We start from the raw sequence: 17,351 nt of genomic DNA, 5'->3' as shown, positions 1-17,351 counted from the left end.
TGTATACACATTTGACTGCTATCTAGACCGTCGTCAATTTTTATGTTTATGTTTTGCTTTACTATCTATTATTTTACTATTCATGGATATATGAATATAAAATTATATGTTTATATACATACATTCTTCTCAGAATGGCGTTGAAGAATAAAAATTAAAATAAAAATAGAGAAAATAAGTTTTTATATTAAGATGACATTAAAAATGTGTGATGGTTACTATTATTATTATCATCATCATCGTTGTTATTATTATTATTATATATATTGGGGAGTAAAAATAGTATTTGTACGGTTATTATTTATTATTTTACGGTGATAAAGACAAATTTGATGTTCACTTTTTTTATTTATGACTCACCAATGACTTTTCAAGTGTAAAATACCCTACGTCAAATGAATTATATCGATTTAGCGTGACGTTTACGTTTTGTTTAATATATATTTATTGTTTGTTTGTTTGTTTGTTGTCTATAGATACTAACACTTACATACTATACATGTTGCTAATTTATAAATAAATGGTTAAGTGATATAAATTTATAATTTAATGTTTATCAATAAATTTATCGCATACTTTTCAGAAGAATGCAAAAATGATTCATACGAGTTTTAAAAAAATATACTTGACTAAAAGTTTTATACTTTAACTCTTCGAGTAACTTTAATGATGTATAGTATTAAAAACTTTAAATTGTATTTACTGTTTAAAATAGCAGTAAAGATGATACATCATTGAAAATAATTGAATGTAAAAAAAAGAAACGAAAAGAAAAATATAATTATCAAAATATAAATTGTTGATGAATAAAATTTAATGTCTTCAGTTTATCTTTTGTTTTATTTTTGATTGGCATTTTTTTGAGTTGATCTCCATTCACCATTTTAACATTTTCCACTCGACAGAGCTTGTTATGTTCATTCAATTATCTCCGTCTTCTCAATCCATGTCGTTAACTCATTACAATTAATTTTATTCGTGCTTTTTTATTATTCGATAATGGTTATCCTTTGTTTTTTTTTTTTTTTTTTTTTTTTAATCTTTATTAGTACTTGTCTTTAAGAGAATAATAATGCTGTAAAAGATAAAAGATTTAAATGTTGTAGAGAGGAAAAGAGATTTGAACGGATTCACTCAGAATTTTTTTTTTTTTTTTTAACAACTAAAGGACTCTTGTAAATCTTGTGTATTTTATATTTAAATTCAAATATAAAATATAAAAAATATCAAGGAGTACATTGAGAGTGTAGTGTATTCTACACTAGGTAGAGTAGAATGTGCTGATAAATGAAATAAAATAAAGTAAAAGAGAAAATGTCGACGAAGACGAGGACGAAGGTAACTAAACGGAAAGCAGAATGAAAGAGCAGCGCATTGTATGGTATAGAGCAGAGGAGATTGTGAATTGTGAAGAAACAAGCTAAGCGATGAAAGAGTAATGTGTGAGGCGAGAACAAGTAAAGTTACGAAGAGTCGAAGCAAGTAAGCGAGTAAAGAGAATATAAAAGACACACAGTAAAAGAGGAAAGAGTACTGAACCCTCCTCGATGATGTTGAGTCTAGTGTATACGCTGGTGAGATAAAAACTAAACTCGGAAGGCTCTGGGGGAATGGGACAGTAGTTGAAGAGATAGAAATAATAAAAAGAGGTGAAGAAAAATGAAAATAAAAATAAAAACATAAATGTGAGAAAGCATTGACTTAGCCAGCCAGGGTTAGCCAACACCCTGGTGAATACACTGCGCATGAAGTTCACGAATCTGGTGCTAGTGCTGGTTTGCCGTGAGCTGCATATGACTCACTCAACTGTATGGTGCCACGCAAGGCCGCGAGTAGAGACGCGCAAGCGAGTACCAAACTGAACCCTCAATTTTCCATTACCGACTACATAATATAGCTGCGGATATCGAAGGATCGCTTCCGTTTAAAGCTCTTGGATATACACACTACATCTACTACTCTACTACTATATTACTACATAGTACCGCAATATTTATATCTATACGTATATCTCTTTTTATTGTATGTATATGTATATATCCAGAGAATTGAGGGAAAAGCACTCGTTGCTATTCAGCTTTTGTATCTGTGGTTTTTGTATGGGTACGTTATAACGAGCTTTCAAAAGCTGCCTTCATATGTTGCCGTTAAATAAAAATTGATGAGTTTATAAATTTTTTGTTTAATTACTCTAAAATATTTTTACTTTGTGTTTAGGCTTATCAAATTTTTATTTGATTTTTTAGTAACATGGGAAGTAAAATATTGTTGAAAATTATTTTTTTTATTAACTCACATCATATTTTTAAAGTTGAATAAATTCACAGAATATAAATTGCCCAAAATAAAACTACTGCACAAGAAAATTATTTAAGGAAGTTCGAGCGAATCTAATGTAAAAAATAATTTCCAACTTTGAGCTTTGAAATTAAGTATACGTATAAATAAATACGTCATCTATCTAATCCCAAAATTTTAAAAAGATTCACCGTTTAGTTAGTTAAATATTAAATTTTAAAAATCACATATTTTATCTCCTTATACACGGGCTCTTATGGCGGACAAACTTTTGTCGAGACTTTAATTATTTTTTTCAATATTAACCTTCCAACTTTAACGGATAAAAAACTATAAACAAGAAACTTGGATTATTGCAAAATATAAAAACAATTTAATAATAATACATTACCGGTATAATTTTTGAAATATTTAAAGTCAAATTTTATGTTTGTAACTCGTTTACCGTCAGCTATTTATTCGAATAAAGATTTGACAACATCGCGTCAACAGCTGAGAAAAAACAAAAGGATAAAAGTATAGTTACAGAGAGAGAAATGTTTAACTCACACATTCATCCACATCTCTGTTATGGGTATAATCAAGCTCGCTATTGCCAAATCTGTTTATTTATTCCGGCAAGTAATAAATACGAAAGTCATTTTATTACTTTACTTTATTAAATAAGTAAAAATCATCAATTATTAAATTGTTTAAATTATTTTAAATTAAAATAAAGAATTTTGACGAATATCGGGAAGACTAAAATTAAAAAAAAATTTTAACATTATTTTGATTCATTAGTTACGCTCGAACTTCCTTAAAGACTGGAAAAGTTTAAAGTTTTTTTTTCTTGTAAAAAATTACCCGTCAGTAATGTATTCAATCATAGTTATAACTAATACGTTACATTGACATTTGTGGAAATGAATTTGAATATAGTATTGGTAAAGTTTGTGGGAGATAATAAAATTGATTATTTTTATGGCTATAGAATTTTTAAGAGATCGTTTATTCAATATGCTCATATTATCTTGACTATAAATGAAATTAGGTTATTGAAATTCGGTAATACTATTCTAAGCGTGACCTTTTTTATAAGTCCAAAAACTTTTATTTGAGATCAAACTTTGTTTTGTTAAAGCAAAAAAAAAATAGTTTGATTCAAAGATCGATAAATTTATCGCTAAGACATCTAAATATGGATGTCAATTTCGAAATATTTGTTCTTTGTCAGTGTCAGTTTATATGCAGAGGCGGTTGCTGAGATATTGATAATCAAAGACAAAATGATCCTTTTCCATTCAAACACCGATATCTCAGCAAGAAATGCTTATATCGAGTTCTTCAAAAAAACAAATTGAATCCGGATAAATAAGTTATTCGTTCCTTATAAAAGTTAAGTCAAAAAATTTTTTTCCAAGTCCGTAAACTGAAAAGAAAAACTAAAAAAATGTTGGAACTCGGATCGAAAAACTAGACACTTAAAGCTACAATTTGCTTTTTTTCATTTGCTGTGTGACTATTTTTCTTCAAGTTACAGCCTGTTGAAAAACCCCCAAAAATTTGGATTTTTTTCTTACTTCCTTAATTTTTGTGAGAAGTTTACGTGTAATAAAAATGAATTTATCGAAACAAAATTTACAAAAATATAAATTAAAAAAATTTTTGTATCAAAAAAATTGACATTTTAAAAATTATTTATTTCTTGATTTACCTTTTATCTTCACAAAAAAAAATTTATTAAATAAATATTTGTTTTTAATTAAAGCATTAGCTATCATCAATTTTCGTATATTATCTACTCTATAATTAAATAAAATGTGTTTATTTTTATAAATGATTTAAATGCTGAGATATGTGATTAATGTTTAAATAAATGAACACATTTTTTCTTTTCATTTAACTTGATTGTGTTTTGATAAGAAAATAAAAATGTAATTATTGAAAATTCCATACATTATTGAATTGGTACTTACAAAGTACATTGCAATGCTTATATGCAGCTACTATTATACATTATATCTATATAGAGAGAGTTTATTTACCACACAAGCATCATTTTTGTGTTGTCGTGTCGTATTGCATAAACGAAGCCTGTCAGAAACAATTAACTCGTATAATAGTACAAGAGAAATGTCGACTGTTAGTTTGTTTATTAGAATAATACTTGAGTCTTTATGTTTGCATATTACACAATTAGGCAAATAATATTTATATATTTAAAAATGTTTTTTAATCCCATAGAATATGAATTTAAAAATATACTTGTTGATGAAATAACTGGAATATTTGGACAGATAACTTTCGATAATAAATTAACAAAGAATGGGGGATAATAGTTAATGTGAGTGTCATCATTAGAGAGATTGAATATCGTTAGCCGCGTGAGTGGGTCATGTATGAGCAAGAGAGACAAAACTAATTACTGGGTTGCGTGGATGTGATTGCATCATAATTATGATTGTCCAACACGCATTTTACGTATTATATACACGCATTCATACTGCTGTTATGTACTGGTTGTTGGGTGTTTAAGTGTCATGTATTCACGCGTGATTACTTTTTAATATCATTTATTCCCATTCATATCATCTGTCCTTATACCACCAGCTATTTTAAATAATTATCACGTATTATTTCCTCCTAGTTAATCGATTTTGATTTTAATCCACTTATTATATTCAAAAACATTCTTTTAAAATAAATAAACCAGTATCACTAACTATCATACAAGAATTGTGATAAATTATTTAAAATAAAAAAAATTGACCTCAATATTTTAAAAATAAATCTCAGTTGCTGAAGTTACTTGAAACCCGCATACAGATAATCCGATTTTAGTTTATCTGTCCTCAATTTTTTCGTTTTTTAAATTGTTTTATTTATTTTTATTAGAAAATTCTTTCGCTAAAAATTTTCTACTTGTTTGTAGAAAAAATTTAAATAAAATAAATGTAATAAACTTAAAAAATTTATGCACATATAAATCATATACATAATAGTCAAATTTTTATTAAAAAGGATGTAGTTTAAAAATATACTGATCAAATGCCAGATTTTGAAACATAATTATCTCTGAATTAAAAATGAAAATTCCTACCACACCATGTGAATAAAGAAAAGGCCATAAAGGTTAGCTTAGATAGAACGATTAGCGCGATACTAAGATGTGGGTTCAATTCCCACACCAAACTACCATTACTTTTCTCAAAGTTTATTTTCGATGCCATTTGATTGCATTTAATTTAAAAACTATGAAATAGTTCATTTATCAGTAATGATAAAAATAAAAAAACAATTTATGTACTATACATTAATAATGATATTATTGTCGATAATTATTAAAAAAAAATTTTTAATTTATCAGCATGAAAGTCCAATTATTTTCTGTAATTACCAGAGAATAAAAATAAAAATTTTTTACCTTGAGATAGCCGCGATCTGGAATAAACATCCGTTTGACAGCAAATGTGGGCAGATCTCGCAATCACAATCGATTAGTCGTTGACTTGTTGTCACGTACTTACAATAGAATATTTTTGACGGAAATAGTTTAAGCGGACTTTACGAAGGACAAATGTATAAATGCACGTAATACACGTGCTGTAAAAAATATATCTTAAGAAATAATAAAAGTAGATAAGAATATTATTATTTCAATTTCCTGTAGTAAGAAGAACGACGGACATTGTAAAGAGTTCCACTAGTAATTTTAAATAAAATAAAGTTGTGAGTATACATTATTGTTCGTTAATTTAACGGAGAAAGGAAGTTAACTGCAGTTATTCAAGAGTGACATGTGACAGCGACAGCAGGAAATGTTATAATTGATATAACAAAAAAATGAACGCATACTTACAAGTATGAAGTATCAAGTAGATCGTAACCAGGTCATGTGATTTGCCATATCTATCTACATTTAAAACTCTCTAGGTACTTACTCAAGGACAATTTCTAAGTACACTAGAATGTGAGAGTATTACAGGCCATTCTCTTCCGTCAACGGGCTTGAGATACTACTGAGACCGTTAAGGCAATATATATCTAACTCAGATTTGCGAATAAGCTCTGTATTGTATATAATATATATATAGAGTGCATGTAATGTAAGCGCAATATTGCTGGTCCTAAACTGCAGGCCGCACATATCTACCAGCCATTCTCTTTGTTTCAAATACCTATAATACTCGCAATGCAAAACCCTATCTATATATGTATATACATATTTATGCATTATCAAGAATACATTTGAGTTTATATCATATACATGACAGATTTTAGCTTAGAAAATTGCAAGCAAGCTAAATTTACTGTAGGTAAAAACAAAAAAAAGCATGTGAACTCAGATATTCTTCGTGTGTGAGATCTATTTTTTACCTTCGTAGCTCCGACAAATAAAACTAAATCCAACAACTAAATAAAAATAGACAAAAAAATACAGAAGCTCCAATTTTTGAGGGCCTAGAAATTTTTTTTTGTGCTTGTTATACAGTTTTTTTTTTTTTTTAAATCGTTGATAGTTGATTTGAATAAAAACAATGAAAAATAAGCCACAACATCACCGACATCACGTATAACTACAACATTTTTCGGTTTTAACTCAGCGGATGAACTTCGAACGAAAAAAAATTAAATTTCGGAAGTAACAAATTTTTAAGTGATCAAATTAAGTAAAAGCCCGATTTCATATTTGGAGACGTAAAAAACACAGTCTAGTATTTTTATTCTCATTAAAATATAAAATTTATGGTCCAAGTAATAATAATTGGGTTTTCAAGTATTCCGAATTTTCTTATTTACACTAATTTGCTTGCATTCGTGGGTAAAATTATAAAAGTTTTTTTTTTTCTAAAGTTTGAGTAAACAAGTGTTTTAATAAATTATGAGTTGAATTTTTTATAAGTAGTCTAGAAGAAAATTAAAAAATTGGATGTTTTATTCGGATTATTCTTGTACTTATACTTGTGTGTGGTGTAGGTATGCTGGAGGTAATCAATAAAGTTTTATTGTCTGTATCTTGTTAATAGAAAGGTTATTGACCGGCAGATTTTAGCTCGCTTCATTTGAAAAAGTCCATTGTAAATCAAGAAAATTTCTGCCTCATTCCTTCCATTATTAACTGTTGTTTTCATATTTTTTCTTCTAACTTATAAATTATGAATACAGTTCATAATACTGATCAATTTCCTTCTTTACGAATAGTCTCAGATTTTTATAGAAAAATTATTATTACAAGAAAATAAAAATTATGATTAAAAGTGTATATGTTTCATGAATGAATAACAAAATTTTTATTTTAAGACAATAAGGAAAATGTTCAGATTCAATTTCATTATCTTCCAATCATCAATACTCTAAAAAGTTTTACTCTAAATAAATTAAAATAAAACAAATTTGATTCTTCTGCATTCAATCATTGTTCATTTTGCAAATCTTTTACCAGTAGGAATATGAAGTCTTGTAGACGTTATTGTTTAGCTTTTTGTGTCATTAAGTGCAAGTTTTCAGAAATATTTTTTTCGATAAAATTGTGTAAAACATTGTGTCGTATTATAAAAAACAGCCGGATATAACGAAAAAGCTTTTCTCGTGTGCATTTTTGCAATGACAATAGGTCATACAAAAATTCTTTGTGTATCACGTGATCAGCATAATGCATATTTCCTGAGGAGAGTGCAAAATCTCTCTGGCTTTTTATTTTTTATTTCGTTTATTTTTATTTATTTTATTTTTTTTTTTTTTTAATATTTCTCCCAAGGCCGTATCACACCTTTTGTACGCCAGGGAATAGATTTAACGTTAAATTGCGTGATTTTTCTTTCTTCACATGATGCATTTTATTCTTATCAAATAGAAAAAAAAGATTAATATTAAAAATGCATGTCATATTATTTTATCCATTACTTTTATTTCCCTAAGGATATGTTTCTAGTAAATTAATTTTTCTATTGCAATTTTATTGGAAAAATTCTAATGAAAATTTTCTAAAGATATTGATAATTAATAAATCATTTTTAATTATGAACAATAACTTTCTCAACGATTGTCCATTTCAGTTGAAAAATTTTCTATAAATTTTATACCTGATTAAATATTTAAATTAAACAGTTAACAAGATTATAACTTATAAATTTATGTTAATATTCTGTAAACTTTTGTAATTTAATTTAATACCATGTTAAATATTAAAAAGTTAATATTTGAAAATATTTTAATAATATGTAGTTATTTTTTTTAATTAAAAAAAAAAACTATTAAACACGAGAAAGTAATTTAGAGTTATAACTTTATGCATTAGAATAGTAAAAGGAGAAAATGCTTTGAAGTTTTGATTAAAATAAGATAACGAGAAAAATAAAAATATAACAAAAGTATGAAAATTTTTTATCGTTAAATAAATATGGAAGACAAATAAACAAATTTCTTTAATTGATAATATGAAAAAAAAGTTGAGAGAAATAAAAGTGAATTCGGCTGAATGTCTTTGACTGTAAAAGTTACCTGTTTTAAGTATAGTTGAGAAAAGAGAGTTTATTGAGTTTTAGGGTAAGATGCCATTACGACGTCAAGAATCGATCTTAAAGTTGATAATGAAGTTTAAACTTTCATTCCACCAACCTGTCAGCCTCAATGCCCGGCTGCTGCTTTTGCTCCGGCTTTTTTTTGGTTCTTATGTCTTATGTCTTATCTAGATTCGCGCCAAGAAAGTCTTTAAGTTTTAAATACTATGCAGAGTGTAGATAAAAAATAAGTAATTAGTAATGACAAATGATTCTGAAAAGTAGTAGTGGGTATCAAAAATGATTAAAGGAACTATATCACTTTTTACCTTTCTGTGATTTTACTCTTCAATACTTAAACTGAACACCTTAAATCACACATTTCATAAAATTATCAGTTGATCTGATAATCTGGAAAATAAAATTTTAATAACTTGCAGTAAATGTAATTTAAAATAAAGAAGTGGATTAAAGTAAACGGATTATACTTTTAGACGCTCTGTAATGGATTCGAACCCACGACTACGCTCGCATGATCACTATCTGTTATTGATGTGTATCTAGTTTATAAACATGAATTATACAAGATATTTTAAAACAAATTGATTCTTTTTTACATTATTTAAGCATTCTCATAATTAAATTTGTGGCTAATGTAGGTTATAATTAATATGTTTAAATTTTAAACTTCAAAGTCCTTTGAAGTCATTAATTTATAATTCTGTCATTACAATTTTATAATAAGTCTGTTGACGATGTAAATTTATTATTATTGTCAGAGTTTATTAATAACAATTATAAAACTATTTTAATAATCATATTTTTAATACAACTCTTATAAGAATACATGTATATTCTCTGTAAATTAAATTTTAAAGTATTGAAGTTATTTTCACTAAACATTTTCGGATTGTTAAATTAATTTAATATGATGACTAGATGTACATATGTAGCATGTAATGCACAGCTCAAAACTTTTCTCGGGTAGAGCTACTTATTCTACGTCAAAAAAGAATCAAAAGTTGAAAGTTTTCAATTTATTTTTTTAAAGAAAGATAGAAATATTATGTCACAAAATAAATTGTATAAACTTAATTTAATGAAAACTAATTAGACAGTTAACTTTTGAATTAATATTTATTATAATATAAATGTGTTATGAAACAGATAATGAATTATTATTTGAACACGTATTGAATTTAGCGGAAGTAAAGCATCAAGATCTTAAACGGAAGTTCGATTGGAATGTCAGTTTGAATGAAATAAAATGGAGAATTCCTTAAAAGTCTAGACGACCGCTTCTGCTGCTGCTTTCAGTAATTGTTCATCGATTTCTCGAGAAATCGTTTTATTCGTCCATCGTATGGAATACGCGAAGATTAAAATTATTATCTGATCTATAAAATATATTTATTTTAAAATGACAACATAATTTTATCAAGCCACTTTGATTCACTTCTCACTAGCTGTTTTTTGGGTGATTTATTTTTTATATAAATAAGTACAAAGGAATAAAATTAAAACATTATTATCACAGTGATTACACATTAAATAACTTCCGTTTCCTCTGGTAGCGGTTTTGAGTTTTACGAAATAATAAATAAAGGAAATAAATTAAGAAGTATATATAATAATATGAAAAATAAAATAAAATAAAATGAAATGAAATTTATTTTATTTTCTATGTGTGATTAAAAAATTTAAAACAGTGAAATTTTTCATTATTTTCTTTTCCACTCTGCCGTTATGCTTTTTTCATTTAATATTTATCATTGGCTTTCTCTTTTAAAAATATATCTGTTTTAATACTTCTAATGCGTTTCTGTACAAATAAAATATGCATGTACTATTCTTTATACGCGGTAAAATGTTTATGGTTACATTTTATTTTTAATGACTACAAGCGATTCTTAGAATAATTTTATTAACTTTTTGATAAAACACTTTCTAATCCAGCTTAAAATAAAAGTGAATGCTATTTTTTATGGTGAATAGTACGGCCTTTGTAATTTAACATTTTTCGTTACTTGACTGCTCATGTTCTTGTAGAATATCTTTACTTTGCTCCAAAGGGATAGCAAACTATGGCCTCAACGACCTTATTTTCTAAATATATAATGTGTAAAAATAACTTTTACTTTAACGATTTATTTTTTATTATATTTTGAATATCTAAATATTTATTAATGAGATATTTATTAAAGTAAAAATGAGATATTTCATGTAAAAGCAACAATTTTGCCAAGGTGTTATTTCATTTTTTTTTAACATTCCAACAAAAAATCATATTACATATTAAATTTTTCAAAATGAATTCACAAGATTAATTTACATTTACTCATTAATTAAAATTACATTTATTTTCATAGAAAAAATTTAGTTTTATCACCAAGGCAAATATGCTTGGATCTGTAGCGTAATAATACAATTATAAATAAAAATAAAACAGTACAGTATTTATTTTCTCTCGTGAACAATGGTAATATAAAACACGCAAAGATAATACATTAATAAGTAAAAAAAGTTTATATTAAATTCCTTATGATCCATACCAACACTTAGTATGCACATAATGGCAACACTTAGTTCACTAACAAACAACGTAACATACATATATAGAAAGGGGTTAAAATCATTAAAGTCTAAATCCTCGGACGATTCATCACAGATAAAACAACTCGCACGCTCAAGTCTCACACATTGCGCTACATACTAGATACAGTAGTTGATCTGCAGTAATAAGAGTGCGCGGGCGTGAGAAATAACTGTAATTTATTTTACGATACTACCGACCTAAGCTCACTCACTACTTACAACTATTTATATTATTAGTGTCGACCGACGAGCAATTTATGCACGTGCAATATTAGGATGCGATGTATAACTCTGAATTAATTTTTTAAATGAATCTGTATCTATATTTATATAGATAAATTAGAGCTTCCGTAGATATTATATATAAATAGGCGCAGATAGGTCAACACCAATCACAATCACAGTCTATGATGAGTGATGACGAACAAAGATCGTGATGAGCGTTATATATTTAAAGTTTGTTCTATCCTTCACTAACTATATGATATACTATTCGCTTTGGTGATATGTGATATATATTTAAGCGCGATCACGTGATGAATAACGATGTTAAATCGTGACGATCTCTCGTTTATTGAAGCAGATTTTTATTAGATTTCGCGCTCTGGTGTCCTTCATCAAAGTTCGTTATCAAAAATTATTATATCACAGAATACAGGTTTCCATAAAGTTGCAGGTTTTTTTACGTGCCGGAGCTTAATTTTTGTTGAATGGTTTTTGTCTATTACACAAAAAAAAAAGATTAAATTAAACCAAAAATATTTTAATTTTGAAAAATTTATCGTTTGATTAAAAAAGCTTTTCTTCTTTAATTCAAACATTTATTTTTAAATTAATTGTTTTTAAAAAACTTAAATTTCTCCAGATAACAAAAAACATTTTCATGTAAAAGTACAGAAGTTCCTTATTTAAGAAATTATTCTTTAAGTTCCTCAAGTCAAAATTCAACTCAAGAACATTGATTTCTTGTTTTGCGAGTAAACATTTTTTTACAAATTAAAAATGATAGGAAATTTACCCAAGATCGAACTCGAACTCTCGTCGGATCGCGTCCACTACATATATAGTGATGCTACTTAAAACCAAGAATATCATATTCTTAAATTGAATTCTTTTAAGATAATAATTAACTTAAATCAAAATACTCGTCGTCATTCTCAAAATATTCTTGACGCAAGATACTTTTTTTTCTTTGTTATTATTTTGTAGCTATTTTATAATTTGTTGCTGTCTAGAAAAACGCGTTTACTTAGATTGTATGACGGCGACGTTATTAATGAGACCGTACCCGTATCTTTCTTCCTTGTGTTGATATTTTGCTTACGTATGTACGTAAACGCAACAACATACGGCGACCCTATAACCGCATAACGAGTTTAAAGTGGTTCATGGACGCTTTTCCTGGTTAGCTCCCATGATGTTTCACCAGTGAAATGGAAATCTCATCAGCAAAGTTGTTTCGAGTGAGTAGTACTTGCTTGGAGGAACAGTAAAGAGGAACTTGATCAAAGAAAAAATTTTAAACCCATTATATTTTTTTTTTTATTTTTCATACATGCATTATTAATTAAACTTTTTAACTTACTAGCTTTAGAATTAATACCTTATTGTTTTGTTGTAATGTACGATAGCTTTTAAATTTTAACTAGTTCCGTTAAAACTTTACTACGCTTGACATTTTTTGTGTGTTGAGTTAATACAATGTCATTTCACAATGTTAATAAGTTCGTGTCCATTTTAGGTTATACATACAAGATATACATTAGAATGACATAACGCTGTCAGCTTAGCTAGTCGAGCGTTTTTATCTGATGTAATTTTTGTTCCCTTCAAACTTCATTGAATATTTTTTTTATTTTTTGTTAGATGCTTGAAAAAAGTCACAATAATAATAAACTGACAAAATGTCGCTGTATTGTAATACTGGTGCAGATATTTGATAAGTTATCTTTGTAAAAAAATAATTATCTATTTTAGAAAATGCATTTCTTAAATAAATGTTTAATTTTATTGAGTAATATCTAAATTAGATGTCTATTACTATCACGAATTGAAAAAAAATTAAAGGATTCTGATGTTATCATGTGATTGCAGATAATGAAGAATAGTCATTGAAAAAAAAAAAAAATTCTGGAAAACGGTTAACCCTGTAGGCCATCCCTAGAACTTCCCGTTATGTACGAGTTCGAAACACTCAAAAAATTACCTATTCCGAAGTTTCTTCGAGCTCAAAAATACAACTTTTATACTTTTTCGAACTCGAATATCTAGTGGCTATTGAAAACATACTTTTTTAAGAGTTTTATATATTATCTTCCGATCGAATCAATCGTTATTGATGAGGCTTGCAGCATTCGACACAATTTTTCAAGCACAAAAAATTATTCATTATCTATCAAGCGATTAGACGTAAAATTATAAAGTTATGTTAAAAAAAAACTTTTTTGAGTGTTTTGAATTCTGATTTTCAATCCTGATTTTGGAATTGCTTAAAATTCAATATCTTACGAACAAATTAACTGATTTTGTATTTTTTTTTGCGATTAAATCATGTTATTTTACAAAAGTAGTAATATGGCATTATTATACAATGTTTTGACTTGAAGTCACGAAAATTTCAAAAAAAAAAAAATTTTATTTCCAAAGTTATAGCTGTCTGTGTTGACCCAGCTCCAAAAAAAGGTCCTTGCGGTGACAATCATAAGTCCTCTTGGAGATTCATCTAAAATCAATCGGATGAAAAAAATTAGTTTTATAAATAGATAATCCTGGGCCTGATCGAAGGATTTTTTTTTTTTCAAAAATTAACAAAATGGCGGCCTCAGGAAATTTTTGTATAGATTTTTGGGAAAAAATCAACAGTTAATTGGTCTTAAAAAATCGAAATTTTTGAAAAAAAAAAAAAATCCTTCGATCAGGCCCAAGTTTATTATGTATTCTAAAAGCTGTATAAATTTTATTAAAATCTACTGAGTGGTTTTCGAGTTACAGTTGTCACCAGTTCAAAAAACATAGTTTTGAGAAAAACGCGTTTAAAGTTTCACACTAGATTCACGTACACACTGATAAAAAAATTGACTTGACTCAAGAGCCAAACTCTTGAACCAAGAATTCCATTTTGAAGAAAAATATTTTCTTGAGTCAAGAGAATAAATTCTTGACTCAAGAAAATTTTCTTAGACCAAGAATAATTTCTTAGCTCAAGAATTTATTCTCTTGACTTAAGAATATCATTTTCTTCAAAATGGTATTCTTGGTCCAAGAGTTTGGCTCTTGAGTCAAGTCAATTTTTTTATCAGTGCAGAAATACGAATTATTAAATTACTTACATCGAGTCATCTATTCCTGGGCCATATAATAGTTCTTCAGCCATTGTGGAAGTTTCCATAACATCAATTTGCTGTTGCCTACGAAGTATTCTGCCTTCCCGAGTGTTGTCGTTGGCGCGCTGATCTGCCACTTTCACACGTGCAGCATCCAATTTTTCAGCATACTGATGGGAATTAGACCCACAATTAAGTCCTAGGGTATCCATAATCATTAATAATGAATTTGTACCTTCATTAAATATACAAGTAGCTATGTATGCAGCAATTTGTACGATAGTAAAACTAGTATTCACGGTTTTTGGGCATATTTTCCACACTAGTTGGTTGAAGCTCTCATTATTATTCTGATTGAATCCACCTACACATCTTAGTTCATGGATGACAATAGAACCCTAAAAGGGGGTTTCTTAAAGCTGCCGCTAGCTATCTGCTCCCGAGCGCTTTGAAGTACCCGAGCTCTCTTTGTTATTTGTCGAATAACTCAAAAACTAACTATCGGATAGACTTGAAATTTTCAGAGAATATTTTTAAGATATTACACATAACGAAAATGCAAAAAAAAAATAATTGATTTTTTGAAAATTCTGACTACCCCTAACCCCTTAAGTTATAAATTTCAAAAGGACCCAAACAGAAATTTCGAAGTTATTTGAAAAAAAAAAAAAAAAAAAATTTTCTAAATTTTTCATCAACGATATCTCACGAACGAATGAATTGATTTTGAATTTTCAATCTGTACCTTGAATCCCTCAGGTGAAGCATCTCAAAAACAAAAGCTCTATACTTTATTAATGTAAAAAAATATGGATAAAACGAACCAACTTTTAAACTTTTTCCACATCTTAAAATTATAATAAATCTAATAAATCGACTATCGCCAAAAAATATTTGAAACCATAAAAGGGTATTAATTCCGGTTAAGAGTTTTCCAATGATACCAACTTTGATTACACTGATGGAAAAGTTAATTTCATTAAAGAAAGAAAATCTTGAACCAAGGACACTATTTTGAAAAAAATGTGTTTCTTGAGTCCAGAGAAAAAATTCTTCAACCAAAAATAACTTCTGAGCTCAAGAATAAGAGAAACACGTTTTCTTTAAAATAATGTTCTTGGTTCAAGATTTATTTTCTTGAACTAAGTTAACTTTTCTATAAGTGTTTAAAAATTCTAAAAATTCATATTATAATACAGATATATGCCCGTTACAAAATTTGCCTTACTATTATAATTATAAAGATCATGAATTATAAAATAGGTTTATAGTTTATCAAATAATTACAATATTGAATTTTTATCCTTTAGTAATTTTTCTTCTCATTTTACGACCAAAATCGTTGATATTTTCTTATCTTTTCGAATTTCTTCAGTTATATAGTTATCTATATAAATAAAAATAAAATGCCGCATGTATGTCCACGCATCACTTGAGAATGACTGGACCGATTGAGCTAAATTTTGTTTTGTTGTCTTCAGAATTGTTAGGAGAAGGTTTGTATGTAAAAAAATTTTAAAAAATCCTCCCTTAAAGGGGATTGCGGGGGCGTAAACAATGAATAATTCCCGTTCTTAAACTATAGCTCCTACAGTTCCCAAATTTGGTAGGAATCTTCTGTAAGAGATATAGAAATAATCTATGAACGCATTTTACGATAGCTCGCTCCACGGGGGATTGCGGGGGTGGATGTTAACAATGAAAATTTTTAACTTTCAAATTGTAGATCCTACAGACGGCAAATTTAGGTGGAATCTCCCATATGTAATGCGGAAATGATCTAAGAGCGGATTTTACAACAACCCACCCCCAATAAGGATTGCGGGGGTGGGTGTTAGAATGTTAACTTTTCATTTTCAAACTTTAACTTCCAGACTGTAACTACAGACTCAAAATTTAGTAGGAATCTTCGTGTATGATGTTAAGTTCAGCTAAGAGTGGATTTTATCAAATTCTAACCCCAAAAGGGATTGCGGGGGCGTTAGCTATGAAAAACTATCATTTCCAAACAATAGCTTCTATGGAGTCGAAGTTTTGTAGGAATCTTTTATTTATAATGTAAAAATCATCTCGAATAGGATCTTACGAAATTCCTCCCTCATATAAGAGTGCGGGGGTATTAATTGTCAAAAAATTCATATTCTTCAAATACAGTTCCTGCATATAAAATTTAAAGAATCTCAAGAGATACAGGAAATTACAGGGATAGCCTTCAAGGTCAACCGATTTAAATTTTTTTCTTATTCAATGATTAGATTTCAACTAAAAACGAATTTCGTGATAATTCAATTGATACGTAGGGTGTGTCAGAGTGGTGAATAGAATGTAAAAAAATGTTTTTGTTCATAAACTAGGACTTTTTGAGACATGAAATTTAGGACATATCTATTAAAAACTTCAATAACATTTAATAAAAATTTCCTTACAACAATCGTCTCTTTGGCAGCGGGGAAAAAGTCATGGTAAGGTTTTCATAACTTAACATGACATGTAGTTATTCAGTTAACGGACTAAGAATATTTCATACATGTTATTTTTGCTGATCACATAACTAATTAATCGATTTTATGATTGCGGAAATGTAACGGTTGAAAATGAATGCATTTTTCAAACACTTGATTATTAATTTCAAGCCGATTAATAAAATCTATCA

The 17,351-nt window shown here is 27.8% G+C and overlaps 1 protein-coding gene across 2 annotated transcripts in view; it reads left to right on the top strand.

The window, feature by feature from the left end:
- Window positions 1-17,351, top strand: part of LOC123259368 (ras-related protein Rap1) — a 32,143-nt gene that overhangs the window by 1,807 nt on the left and 12,985 nt on the right. The gene's annotated exons all lie outside the window — the stretch shown is intronic.

Source organism: Cotesia glomerata, linkage group LG2 (genome assembly GCF_020080835.1).
Source record: "Cotesia glomerata isolate CgM1 linkage group LG2, MPM_Cglom_v2.3, whole genome shotgun sequence".
Classification (NCBI taxonomy): domain Eukaryota; kingdom Metazoa; phylum Arthropoda; class Insecta; order Hymenoptera; family Braconidae; genus Cotesia; species Cotesia glomerata.
This window is presented reverse-complemented; position numbering and strand designations above follow the sequence as displayed.